Source organism: Mesocricetus auratus, unplaced genomic scaffold (assembly GCF_017639785.1).
Source record: "Mesocricetus auratus isolate SY011 unplaced genomic scaffold, BCM_Maur_2.0 Super-Scaffold_100025, whole genome shotgun sequence".
Lineage (NCBI taxonomy): Eukaryota > Metazoa > Chordata > Mammalia > Rodentia > Cricetidae > Mesocricetus > Mesocricetus auratus.
Window position 1 is genome coordinate 4,995,500 of NW_024429206.1, and position 13,484 is coordinate 5,008,983.

A 13,484-nucleotide genomic window follows, 5' to 3' on the forward strand; every position below is an offset into this window, starting at 1 on the left:
GGGGACCTGGCACAGGCCTGTCCTCCTTCCTTTGTGTCTCTCTTTTGTTTTCTTCCTCCTCCTCCTCCTCCTCCTCCTCCTCCTCCTCCTCCTCCTCTTCCTCCTCCTCCTCATTGTTTTCCTTACAGCCATGGTTTTCCTCTTTGAGGTCTGACTTCCTCCAGCTTCCCCAGGGTGCCTCTTTCTTCTCCATCTACCCCTTACTGCCCCTCTGCCTCCCTCTGCCCCTCTCACCATCAGCTTGTCTTGGTCCCTGCATTGTTGTTGCAAGTGTCTCTCCATCTCTACCCCTTGATCCTGAAGCTCTCAAGTCCTCTCTCCTTCCCTTCCTCCCTCTCTCCCACCCCGTCTCCTCGTCTCCTCATCCTGCAGAGTGGGGGGTGACTCTGTGGGATCCAGGCATCATGAGACAAATGTACCCGGGCTGGTAACCAAGGAAGTGGTTTCCTTAGCAACAGAATCTGCAGGCAAGGGCTGCACTGCCCTGTCCTTAGCTCTGCTATTACAGTAATGGGATAAAGGAAGAGAGGAGGGAGGAAATGAGTGAGACAGGGAAAGAGAGAACAAATGTCAGGCTGAGTACCTCAGTGTGACCACGGCTGGCTGTGGTCCCTCCAGGAGGGGACAATGCTCCAGCACCAGCACAGTGTTGGATGCTTTGAGAACACTCAAAATTGGAAGCACAGAGTGAGTGGGTGAGGGCTGAGAGAGGCGAAGTGGAGGGTGTTGGGGTTAGTACCTGAAAGACTAGACTATAGGCCAGATATGCAGAAAAGACAAACAGGGTCTGGAGCTCCCAGGCTCAGCACCCCCTCCCACTAGGGATCCTGTGACTGGGTGAGAACACAGTGAGGGGACCAGGTGGAGGTGGGAAACATTCCCAGAGTTTCCTGCCCCTCGGGAGCTACCCTTAGCAGGGATGGGAGTAGGACCGTATAAAGAAGGGTGCAGAGACCTCCCATCCCATCCTCCCCTTCGGAGCTGCCAAGGAGAAGCATGGAGGTGGGAACCATCCAGGGCGGGACCGAGGCACAAGATGCTCGAAGAAGTTAAGTAACTCACTCTGGGACATGAAAGTTGGTGACAGTGCTTGGGCTGGAACCAGACACCATCAGAGTCTGTTTGGAAGGTGGAAGAGGCCAGAGGGTGTACTGGGATAGTGGAGGGGGAGCCAAGAGAGAGAGGCAGAGGAGGGAGGAGGGAGGAGGGAGGAGGGAGGAGGGGGAGGGAGGGGAAGGGGGAGGGCATTAAATCATTCCTCTGGCATTGTTTTTACACACCTGAATGCATGAGCATCTGTGCAGCTCTAAATGACAGTCTCCAAAGAACACATCTGTCCGGGTGCATTCCATCCCAGAGAGATGGACTGGGGGTCCCCTTCTAGGCTGGTGTTCAAGATTCAGAGGGATGTAGGGGGCATAGGGAGGGGGCACAGAGAGCTGTTTGTGGGGACAAGGAAACATGTCCAACCTCTTTCCAAAAAGCACGGACGCACGGGGTGAGGTGCGCACAGCATCTGTCTAGTCCTTGTCTAGGCCAGCATACTGCTTCCTTCAGATCTGCAGCCTGAGATCTGCCAGCATTCGGGGGAGATGCCTGGAGAGAGGAGGGCACCCCTTGGAACATGGAGGAGGGAACGGTGAGGTGTTTCCCCACCCCAGCCCACCCCCACCCCCCACCCCGCCTTGGCCCTCATCTCAAAAGTGGTCACATATTCCAGCAGGCCCCACAGCCCTGCCTCTGGTTGAAATGATCAGGCCTTGAGGGAGGCTGTTCATCGATGCAAATGACTTTGGGGCGTTCAGGGGCATTGGCTACTAGACTGCAGGGAATGAACAGTCAGCAGTGTGGCAGAGCAGAGCAGTCACTGCGCTGGTGACCTTCATGAGTCCCCATGTAAAGGGCTGGAGGGAGAAGTCTCTAGTGAGGCCTGAGGTAGGCACTCATTATGGCCACCCAGGCTTCCTGACCATGACATGACTGCTGATCAGGTCTTCTGAAGCCAATTTTCCAAAAGGCTGGGCCCAAGGTCCCAAAGTTTCCTGCCGTAAGGACCACAGCAATAAGAGCTAGCAGCAGCAGGGGCAGCTCCTATGACCATGCCAATTTTGTGCATGACAGAGCACACGGATGTCTAGAACACTTGGACATCATCCTAAGGGTATGACACTGACAGCTATGGCTATCACCCCACTTGGTGTCCAGCACATCATAGGTGCCCAGGATCTCCAGAAGGAGTGTTGTTCCAATAAAACTGAGAGAAACCACAGTCCAGCCAGGGCAGGCCTGAGTTAGTTAGCCCTTGACTACCTGAGGTCTCTCCGCCCAAAACACTGAGATATCTCTTGCTATCACCCCCACCTGAACCCCCAAAGCTAACAGTGTGGTGTATCTGCTCATCCTGGTCCCCACGAGTCAGCAGTGCACATCACCCAAGTACACAGGCAGCGACGTCACACAGAAACTGGTGGATGCTACTGGACAGATGTGGGAGGGGTTGCTGCCCGCCTCCCACTGCTCCCAGGGAGAGGCTAATGACTAGCTGTCTATGGAACTCCATTCAGGCTTCTTCTCCCAGGCAACCTGACCACATGGACCACATCCAGCTTCTCCTCAGCCACCCTGATCATGCCTTTGGATGTGACAGTACGTGTGGTGTGTGTGTGTGTGTGTGTGTGTGTGTGTGTGTGTGTGTGTGTGTGTGTGCGCGCGCACGTGTGCGCGCGCGCGCATGCGTGTTGTGCATGAGATTTCCTGGAAGGCTGTGTTTGCAAAGGTAGGTTGACTCACTGGGACAGCAGCAGTGTGGGAAGGTTGGAATGTTGCCGGTACAGAGCCAGATCACAGTTTACTTTGGGCTACCTTCAGGCCCCTGAACAGCCAGCATTCCTTAGCTGCCTCTGTTGGCCCTAAAGTTCTATGACTAACAGGTGACACCTTCTGGAATGCTTTAGCTCAGCAGACCCTCAGCTTCCACCAACCGGGAAGCTGAGTGTCATCAAGGCAACGGAGGCCTTCAAGCGAGGTTCCTCTACCAGTGAATTTAAAGTGTCTTTATCTGTGATTGACTTTTTCTGTTACTATAAAAGCATGATACGGCTTCCATGTGAGGATGTGGAATTTGGGGAGACCTAAACCTGTGTTCCTGGGACACAGCCACTCCTATTTGTCTCCAGAATAAACTCTCTCTTCTTTTTGGGGTGAGAGCTGTGTTTTTGCATTGACAACGTGTATGTGTGTATATGTGTGTTTGCATGTACATGGTGTGTGCATGGGGGTATGCGCATGTGTGCTCATATGTGTGCATACAGCTGTCTCTCTGTGTGTATGTGCATGTATCATGTGCGAACTCCATGAGTCTGAAAACCCAGCCTTCCTCCTTCATTTACAGGTATCTCCTGATGCAGTGACAAGCAAGCACTCACCTGACAAAGAACAATGTGCCCACATTGTCACATCCAGTGCCCCCTGGAGCTTAAGCATTTGAGGCCCAAGAATGAAAAGATCCATCTGTTGGACACTGGCCAGAGAATGAGGGGACCATGGGAGATGATGGCTCCCATGGTGACTGATGCTTCTGGTTACTAAGCACCAATCATGTGCTGACAGATGCTAACACCCCAAAGTCACTCCCAGACTCCTGTGAGGAAGGAACTTGTATTATCCCCATTTTATATCAGGATACCAAGGCTCAGAGAGGGAAGGTAATTTGGCCAAGATTGCACAGCTTGAAGAAGATGGAAAAGGACTTTGAACTCCAGGAAGTCTGGTTAGAATGAAAATGGCCCCCATAGACTCATATATTTGAACTCTTAGTCACGAGGTGGGGGATGGCACCATTTGAAAAGATTAGAAGGATTAGGAGGTGTGGCCTTGTTGGAAGAAGTATGTTACTGTGCAGTGGGCTTTGCGGTTTCAAAATCTCAAGCCAGGCCCAGTGTCTTTTTCTGTTCGTTGATGTAGCTCTCTGCCTGCTGCCAGGCTTCCTGCCAAGATGATAACGTACTAACCTGTAACTGTAAGCAAGCTCCCAGCTAAATGTTTTCTTTCACATGAGTTGCTTTGGTCACGGTGTCTCTTCACAGCAGCAGAACCCTGAGACATCTGGTCTGAGAACCGACTTACGTAATCGTGTGCTGGATGGTAGGCGCGGGGCAGACATGAGGTCAAGTTGAAGAAGGAAGCTGTGGATCGAGAAGACACTGGAGAGGGGCACTGAGGGTGACTGTCTACCAAGGAGGAGAGAAGGAGACATGAGGCACACGGCTGGGCTTTCCGGGGTTACCTAGGACCCAGATTGGGAAATGAGAAGCCACTAAAGCTGTGGTTCCCAAATTCACACAATGAAACCCCAACTTCTCGCACAGGGGTGTTTAGCAACATCTGAGGCATTGTTGGGTTTTTCCACAGCTGGGGATGTCACTGGCATGTTAGTGGGTAGAGACAAGGAATGTGGCATCTCAACCCACAGTGCACAGAGCGTACCATGAAGTGACAGGGACCCAAGCCACTTGGAGTGCAGTGGGCTCAGGGGTGTCCATGCAGACACTTCCCAATTCTTAGTTGTACAGGTGACTTACAGGTTCCCATGACAACTGCCAGACAAGGAAGGATTCTTGGAATCATAGATTTTTCTGCAACTCTTTCTCCTGCTGGAACTACCCCCAATCCTCCCCCCCACAGTCCACAGAGAGGAAGGCGTGGTCCAAGAGCTTTTCCTGATGATAAATGAGGGTACAGGATTAATTTGGGGTGGGGTGTAAAAAAAGGAAGAGTGTAAAACCACAAACACCCAAATAGCATATGTGGAGGAAACTGGGTAAGGAGGTATTGAGCCACAGCCATGAATTGTCTTTCAAAAAAAACTGTGTAGACTCCCAATCCACTAAGGGGTTGAGGCTATAGCTCAGTTGGTAGAGTGTATAGTTCCATTCCCAGCACCACATAGACCAGGTTGATGGGGGATGCCCTTCTACATATATGTTTCTCTATTGGTTGATGAATAAAACATTGATTGGCCAGTAGAGGCAGGAAGACAGGCAGGATTAGGAGATGAGGAGAATGCTGGGGAGAAGAAGCAGAGAGAGGCCACCAGGGAAAGATGCTATGCAGAGTCCAGGAAGATGGGACACACCAGGTGTTCTCTGGTAAGATAAGACCATATAGAAATGCACAGACTAGAGTCATGGGTTAATAGTTAAGACAGAGCTAGCCAATAAGAAGCCCTAGATATCGGCCAACATTCTATAATTAATGTAGTGCCCATGTGTTTGTTGGGGCAAAGCAGCTGTGGGACCAGGCATGACAGAAACCCCCATCTTCACCAGGTGTGGTGGTACACATCTATAATCCCAGCATCCAGGAGATGGAGGCAGGGGAATCAGGAATTCAAGGTCATCCTGAGCTGTTGTTATTTCAAGGCTAGCCTGAGCTACATGAAACCCTGTCTCAACAAACCAAAAATGAACAAATCCATCCCTTGAGGCCTCAATTAGGAAATTAAACTCTCCATGTTAAAACAGCGGGTACCTGTTTTCAGGGTTGACAGTGGCCTCTATTATAGAGCTCCCCACCCTGGGGTGCACCCAGGAGATGTTTAAGCAAACAGAGTGAAGGGAGGTGTGCCTGGCATCTAGTAAGTTTGTATAAAACTTCACCTTACAAATTTGTAATTTGTAGTTTATTTCCTATGTGTCTTGCCTAGTTTTATGTCAACTTGACACAAGTTCGAGTTATCTGAGAGGAGGGAACCTCCTTTGAGAAAATGCCTCCATAAGATCCAGCTGTATGACATTTTCTTAATTAGTGATTGATGGGGGAGGCCCCAGCCTATTGGAGGTGAGGTCATCCCTGGGCTGGTGGCCCTGGGTTCTATAAGAAAGGAAACTGAGAAAGTCATGGAGAGCAAGCCAGTGACCTCTACATCAGCTCCTGCCTCCAGGTTCCCGCCCTGTTTGAGCTCCTGTCCTGACTTTCATCAATGAGGGATTATGATGTGGAAGTGTAAGCCAAATGAACCCCTTCCTCCCCAGCTTGCATTGCTCATGGTATTTCATCACAGCAATAGAAACCCTGACCAGAACACACTCTTCACCTACTCAGACCTGATCATTCATGTTTGAAATGAATCTTGATTTAAGATTCTAAGTAGGGAGCTGGAATCTGATGAGGGTTCAACGACCCCTTAACCCTTGCTTCTGTGAGGGAACGCCAACAGGCCGGATCACTAGTGGGTAGTCACAGCTGTTCTGGTTAAGATGGTGATGCCCAGTGGACAGTGTCCACCACACTGACTGTGGGTAAGGACTTCACCAGGATCCATGACAAAGAACATGATAGTTGCAAAGATAGTTTGAAAAAGTCTCTTAACAGCTGCAGTTCTCAGAAACCAACAGGAAATCTGGGAACTGTGGGAAACTCAAGCAAATAGGATATCCATCCATCCATTTACAAGTCATCCGATTCTTCATTTTCTGGTTCACGAACTTCTTGGCAATCCACTGGTCCATCTGTGCATTCATCTCCATCATCCTGCCCACCCCTCACCAGGAAGCTTCATTTGCCCAGTGCACCATAAATGCTTCTGACCCCACATTAGTCGCTTTTCTGTTGCTGTGACCAAGATGAGTTTATTTGGGCTTATGGTTCCAGAGCGTTAAGAGTCCATTGCAGGGAAGGAAGGCAGCAGGTGGCAGACATGACAGCCAGAGCAGGAAGCCAAGAGCTCATGTCCTCAACCCCAAAGCAGAGAAAGCAAGCTGGAAGTGGCGTGAGGTTTATCATCTCAAAGTCCACCGTCTCAGGTTTCTATTGCTGTGATAAACACCATGACCAAAAGCAACCAAGGAAGCAAAGGGTTAATTCAGCTTACAGTTCCACATCGAAGTCCATCAAAGGAGGTCAGGAGAGGAACTCACATAGGGCAGGAACCTGGAGGTAGGAGCTTGGAGGTCATGGAGGGTGCTGCTTACCGGCTTTCTCCTCATGGCTTGCTCAGCCTGCTCTCTGATAGAACCCAGGACCACCAGCCCAGGGATGATGCTACCACCCACACTGGGCTAGGTTCTCCTCCATCAATCACTAATTAAGAAAATACCCTTCAGGCTTGCCTACAGGCAGAGCTGATGGGAGGCATTTTCTCAAGCGATTCCTTCCCAGGTTTGTCTAGGTTAGCTTCTGAGTTGACAAAAATCCCAACAGCACACCTGCCCCCATGACTACTTCCTCCAGCAAGACTGCATCACCTACAACTTCCCAAACAGCACCACCAACTGGGAACCTAGGCTTCGAATGCCTGAGATTACGGGGGACATTTCTCATCTGAATCACCAGATGCTCAGTTCCAGGCTGCCCTGTGAGAGCTGAACCTGTGTCTGTCCAGCTGCTGTGTTGCTTCACCCTCAATTCATTTCTCGAAATCACAAGGCCCTGCAGTCTCCTGAGCTCAGTCCCCCTCTCTGCGAATCCAGGGTGTTGAACTAGGTGAGCCCCTAAGGACTAGGTATATGCATAGACAAAGAAGGGGCCACGTGTCGGCCTGGAGCCACAGAATCCAACCACGGAAGAACTGAAGGCTCAGAGAGGGGAGGGGCTGGTCACACCTACTTCGCTTAAACCATCAGCCCCACCTCAGTCTCTGCAAGTCTATGAGCTGAAGGACCCGAGGTTGGAGAAGCCTGGCACGGGCAGAGAAACCCACACCCACTTCCTGGCTTTCCTAGGCTGCCCAGGAGCAATAACCAGCCCATCCCTTGCGGTGGAAAGTGTCTAATTAATAAACACGTCTATAATGCAAGTTGATGTTAAAGAGCGACATTTAAATGCTAATTATTGTTATCAGGGGCTGTTTTCTGCCTAATTAAATACATGGATTCTGTAATTATTAAGCTAATTCCCAAAGAGAAGCCAGGCCCTCAGGTGTTACAACTTTCTCTTAGCCATTAACCTGATTCTCAAGGCCTTGGATGGCAAGCCCAAAGGGCTTGGGGCTTGGAAGGGGTGAAACAGGGTCCTGGGGAAGAAAATGGACTCCGCTCTCACTTTGCTGGTGTGATCATTAGGACCCAGCTGTCAGTTCCCTGGGGCTGGGCCTTAGGAATGTGACCCCCATGTATAGAAAATGAGAGACATGTGAGGGACCTGACCCTCTGAAACACTGGTGGCTGCAGCCGCTATGGGACTGCCACCTCCACCCTGGTTACGTTTCCTGCCAACTGTTTTGAGAGGTGTTTTACTCGCACTTGTCTTAGCTTCACATTGCTACAATTAAACACCCAAACTGCTTAATTTATGAAATTAAAACGTTTCTTTGGCTCTGGGATCTAGGAGTTCCAGCCTAGGATTAGGTAGCCCCATGGGCTTTGGACGTCTGTCCATGGTGGCATCACTGCAGGAGGGCTTGGTGGAGAAATCCACTTCTATGTTTTCGTCTTTTCTAGACCTTCACGTCAACAGAATCGTTCAAGGAGCCTGGCTTCTTCATTGTGTGCATTAGTATTCCATTGCTTTATAACTGTTGGACAGCAGTGTTCCCATGTGTAGGGAATGTTTTATTTCTATCAGCGGTAGCCAGCAATCCAGGGCTAATATTTCAATGTGTCTCCTCCCCACCTCGTAAAACTTTAATGCATGTCTTTTCACATCTCCTCCTGGGTGAAACTTTCCTTTAAGCAAAGGATCCCCTCTCTGCATTCCCAAAACTTCGGCTGTAGCGAATGGCCACTCCCCCTTCTCACTTTCTTTTAAAACTAGCCAATAACAGGGCTAGAAAGATGACTCAGTGGTTAAAGGTGCTTACTGTTTTTTGTTTTTATGGTTTTTGTTTTTTGGGGGGTTTTTCTTTTGGTTGGTTTTTTGTTTGTTTTTTGGTTTTTGGTTTTTTGAGACAGGGTTTCTCTGTGGCTTTGGAGGCTGTCCTGGAACTAGCGCTTGTAGACCAGGCTGGTCTCGAACTCACAGAGATCCACCTGCCTCTGCCTCCCGAGTGCTGGCTCGCAATCATCTGTAATTAGGTTTCAGGGTACCTGATGCCCTCTTCTGAGCTCATCACTGCACTGCATAGTGCACATGCATATATGCAGAGAAAACACATAGCCACAGAAAATAAAATAAACCTTAAAAAAATCTAGCCAATTAAAAGAAATTGTGAGTGGGATTCCAGCCAATGGAGGAAAGACTCTGTCACCACCTGCATTAGAATAAAACCCCAGTGGTAGTGTGTGGCGGGGGCACATCTCTAGTCTCAGCAGTCAGGAGACAGAGGCAGGCAGATTGCTGTGAGCTCCAGGCCATCGAGGGCCACATAGTGAGACTGTCTCAAAAATACAAAAACTGATATAATGTAAATGAAATGAACCTCCTACAGGTCACCACTTACCCTTTCCTTGCTGAGTTACTTTGACTTTGTTCCCAGAATTTTTTGTGCAACCACAAAAACATGTTTCCACACAGGTATGGGTGGACCACAGTTTGAACTTGCCCCACTTGGTACTTTGAGTTCTTTCCAGTGTGGGATTTTGGGGGTTTTGTTTGTTTCTATTATCAAAAACCTAGCTCGCACCTGTACTTTGTATAAACAGACAGTTTCACCCTCTTAAGCATCCAGAACTGCTGGGTCACAAGTAAGTTACCTATGAATGTTGCCACCAAGCTTCTCCCAAGAGGCTACAGCGTTTGTATTCCCATCTGTCCTGTCAGTCTCCCCCTTCTAGACGTGTGTGTGTGTGTGTGTGTGTGTGTGTGTGTGTGTATGTGTGTGTGTGGTGTGTGTGGTGTGTGTGGTGTGATGTGTGTGATGTGGTGTGTGGTGTAATGGGTGTGGTGTGTGTGTGTGTGTGTGTGTGTGTGTGGTGTGTGTGCATGTGTGTGCACCCTTACCCTTGTGTGCATATAAATGCAGGTGTCCATGGAGGTCAGAAGAGGGAGTCAGGTGACAGCCGGGGTGACAGGCAGCTGTGAAACACCCCACATGAGTCCTGAGAACTCAACTCAGGTCTTCTGCAGGTGGTCTGACTGCTCTGGTCCATGTTTCTCTCAGGGGCTGAGCTGGAGTATTGTTCACCCCAGGGCAAGTGCACTGCTGATGATGACACCGCTTGGCTCCAGAACCTTCCTTCCCGCCGCCTTTGGAAGAAGAAGAGCCTCTCAGTCTGGTGAGGTCCAGTGTGTCGGCTTTGCTGTTAGGTTGTTTTGGATTTGTCTCTTCCAGATGTCTCTGTGAACCCAGGCACACAGGGGCCTCCTCCCCAAAGCACTACTGCTCAGTTTCTCACACTGGTGCTGGTGCAGTCCCTAAATGTCCCCAAAGGGTAAAATCCATTTCTCTGGCTTCCAACCTACAACAGGTAGTAAGCAAAGGGTCCCCCGTGTCCACCATTAAAAATGAGCTGGGGCCTGGAGGAATAGCACATGGTTAAGAGTGCAGGCTGCTCTTGCTGGGGACCTGGGTCCGAGTCCTAGCACCCACATGGTGGCTCACAAACATCTCTACCTCCAATTTCAGGGGATCTGATGCCCTCTTCTGGCCTCTGCAAACATTGCACACGAGAGAGAGAGAGAGAGAGAGAGAGAGAGAGAGAGAGAGAGAGAGAGAGAGAGAGAGAGAGAGAGAGAGAGATGCAAAGCAGACATTTTACAAGAGGGCAAAATCACCACCCCCAACTCCATTCCAAAGGTGCCCTTTGCTGTAGTCTAGTGCGAAATAGACCAGAGGTTTCCATGTTGGATGCACTTTTGGAGGCTCTGGAAACCCTCTGGAGGTAGAACCTGCCAAAGGTCCCTGGGGACTTTGAGGCATTTCATCCCCCCCTTCTCTCCCTCTTCTCTCTCTCCTCTTTCTCTCCTATCTCTTCCTCCCCCTCCCTCCCCATTCTCTCCTCTCTCCTCTTGTCTCTCTCTCCCTCCCTTTTCTCTCTCCCTCCCTCTACCCACTCTCTCTCCTCTCTCCCCCTCTCTCTCCCCACCTCTTCTTCCCTCTCTCCCTCTCTCTACCTCCTGCTGCTTAGCCCAGACCCTCAGAAACTGTGAGCCAGAACAGAACCTCCCTCCTTCGTGCTGTTTCCATCACCCTGACCACACAACAACCACCTGCTCCAGATCCGGCTGGGGTCTTCAAGGAAGAAAGGGGGCAGATGCCTGACCTCAAGTCAGCCCTAGGTCAGCAACATGGCTTAGTAGGGAAGGTAATTGCCACCAAGCCTGACCACCTCAGTTCAGTTCTCAGGAGCAGGAGCCACGGGGCCGGAGGAGCAAACTGACTCCTGCAAAACTGTTCTCCCATCTTTGGGGGTTAACACCATCAACTCCAAAAATCCACCTCTGGTCCTTCAGGCCGGAAGCTGGGCTAGACGACCCCCTCCATGGAAGAGAGCATGGGTCACACCTGCTGGGGTCAGCCTCTTCACTGGGTCTCCAGCTAGCCCTGGGCATCCACCCTCCCTCCACTGTCCTAAGGCCAGGGCCACAGTGGTAGTGAACCTATCACGTGGAGGGCGACTTACCAGCAGGTATTCCCAAACTAACCCTACTGGTGGAAGCCACAGTCACCCCCCCTTCCTCCACAAAGCACACTGAAGTCCGGAGGCTGGAGCGAGATTTCTGAGAGCAGGAAGCTGAGACCAGGACACAGACCTGGTTGAGCCTTTTATCAAGTGGCACAGACCGGAGCGACTGGAAAAGGAGAAGTTTGTGGGGGGGGGGGGGGGGGCGATGACTGCCAGCCCATATTCTTCCAAGGCTCTGAGGAAACGCAGCGTGTAATGGGCTCAGCAGGAAGCCGGTGCTGGGTGCTGGAGGCTGGTGGGGGCGGGGTGCACATGGAAAGCCTGAAGTCTCCAACAGCCCTCCCTTCCTTCCTGGGCGCCTTTGAGGTTTAAAGTCCACAAGCCAACCCTCTCCTTAATCCAATTAAAATGGGCTTGTTTGTGCTTATCAGGTCTTTATTTTGGTTTGTTAAAACCAAGCAAATTACCCAGAGGTCTCTACAGCCCCTGAACCAAAAGGCTTCTGTAATTCCATTCTGGGGAATCTAATTAAAGTCAACTGCTAAAGCTGACTTTTCTGGAGTGGAACAGATCAGGGAAGGGAGGGCGGGGCTTTAGGGCAGGAGGGACATGAAGAGGCCCCCAAAGGGAACCACCCGGTCCTGCTGACCGAGGAGCCTTCGTGTAGTGGGATTTTGATCTGTTTTGTTGTTCTTGTGATATGGTCTCTCATAACCCAGGCTAGCCTAGCCCACCATGCTCTGTGTAGCCAAGGATGGCACTGACCTCCTTATCCCTCTGCAGCCATTTCCCAAGCTCTAGGATTGCTAGACATGCATAGCCACCCCGTTTGTTCATGTGACAGGCACGGGAACCCATGGCTGAAAATGCCAGGCAAGCACTCTGCTCTCTCCAACCCACTCCCAGCCCCACAGCGTTTCCTTATGTCAGCGGCTCCACCAGGCAGCCATGACAAGGGCCACTGAGGCTCAGTGTGGGGAGCGGTCTGCTCAGGCTGGTCCTGGAGCAGGGTTTGACCCTTTGTCTGAAACCTGGGAGTGTCAGAGTGGAAAGGAGGGTGTCCAGACAACATGAAGCCAAGAGTAATGCTCTGGTCTCTCTGCCCAGCGAGTCCTGCCTCCCAGCATCAGAAGCTGTGGCTCCACTCTAAAAAGAAGTACCTTGAACACAGTAGGTCTGCATAAGTGCTACACCCTGAGGACCTTGCTGTCTTTCCTTCCCCTGCTCCCTTTTCCAAGCCAGAAGGCCGAAGCCAGAGAAAGAGGAGGGTGATCTTGAAGAGGTTGCAGTGTTCCTTGTCTGTGTTGCTTGGACATGAGGCTGGGCCCTCTGTGGGCACTTAGTTGGCTTTAATCTGGGGCTCAGCTGGGGCTCATTGATTCCACTCACAGCTGAAGTCTGGAGTGGGCTGAGGGTAGACAGGTGAGGCCCAGAGTGGTCCAGGAAGCAGTTTGGAGAGACACTGGCTAGAACCCAAACCCACTCCCCACTCCCTGCTGAAGACACCCGCAGCAGGCACCAACCAGGGTATCTTTTCAAGGCTCCAAAGGCCCACAGGATGGGTTCTTGATTCCTGGCAACCCTCAGCCAAGGCTCTCAGGGTGGCAGGGGAGCCCAGATTCCAGGCAATGTTAATCCCATTACAGTAAGAACCCACCACACCACACCACCCTTTCGGTGGGTCTAGGCCAGCCACCAGCCCATCCCCAGGTTCCTAGGAACCTGTGGAGTTCCCTGTGAATAAATCCAGTATGACTGCACACAGGAGTCTGAGAGCAGCGGCAGGGGAGCCTCTGGGAAGAAGCCCTTTGTTGTCACCATCCACAGTTGGCCCTGAGTGAGACTGGATGTCACCAGACACGTTGTTCTGGCTGGTTCTATCCTTTGTGAAATGTGAAAACTGTATGAATCATGACGGAAGAGTTGTCCTAATGACCACTGGGTCTTTTCATTCTGACTTTTAGGGCCTCTGGGGCTGTGGTT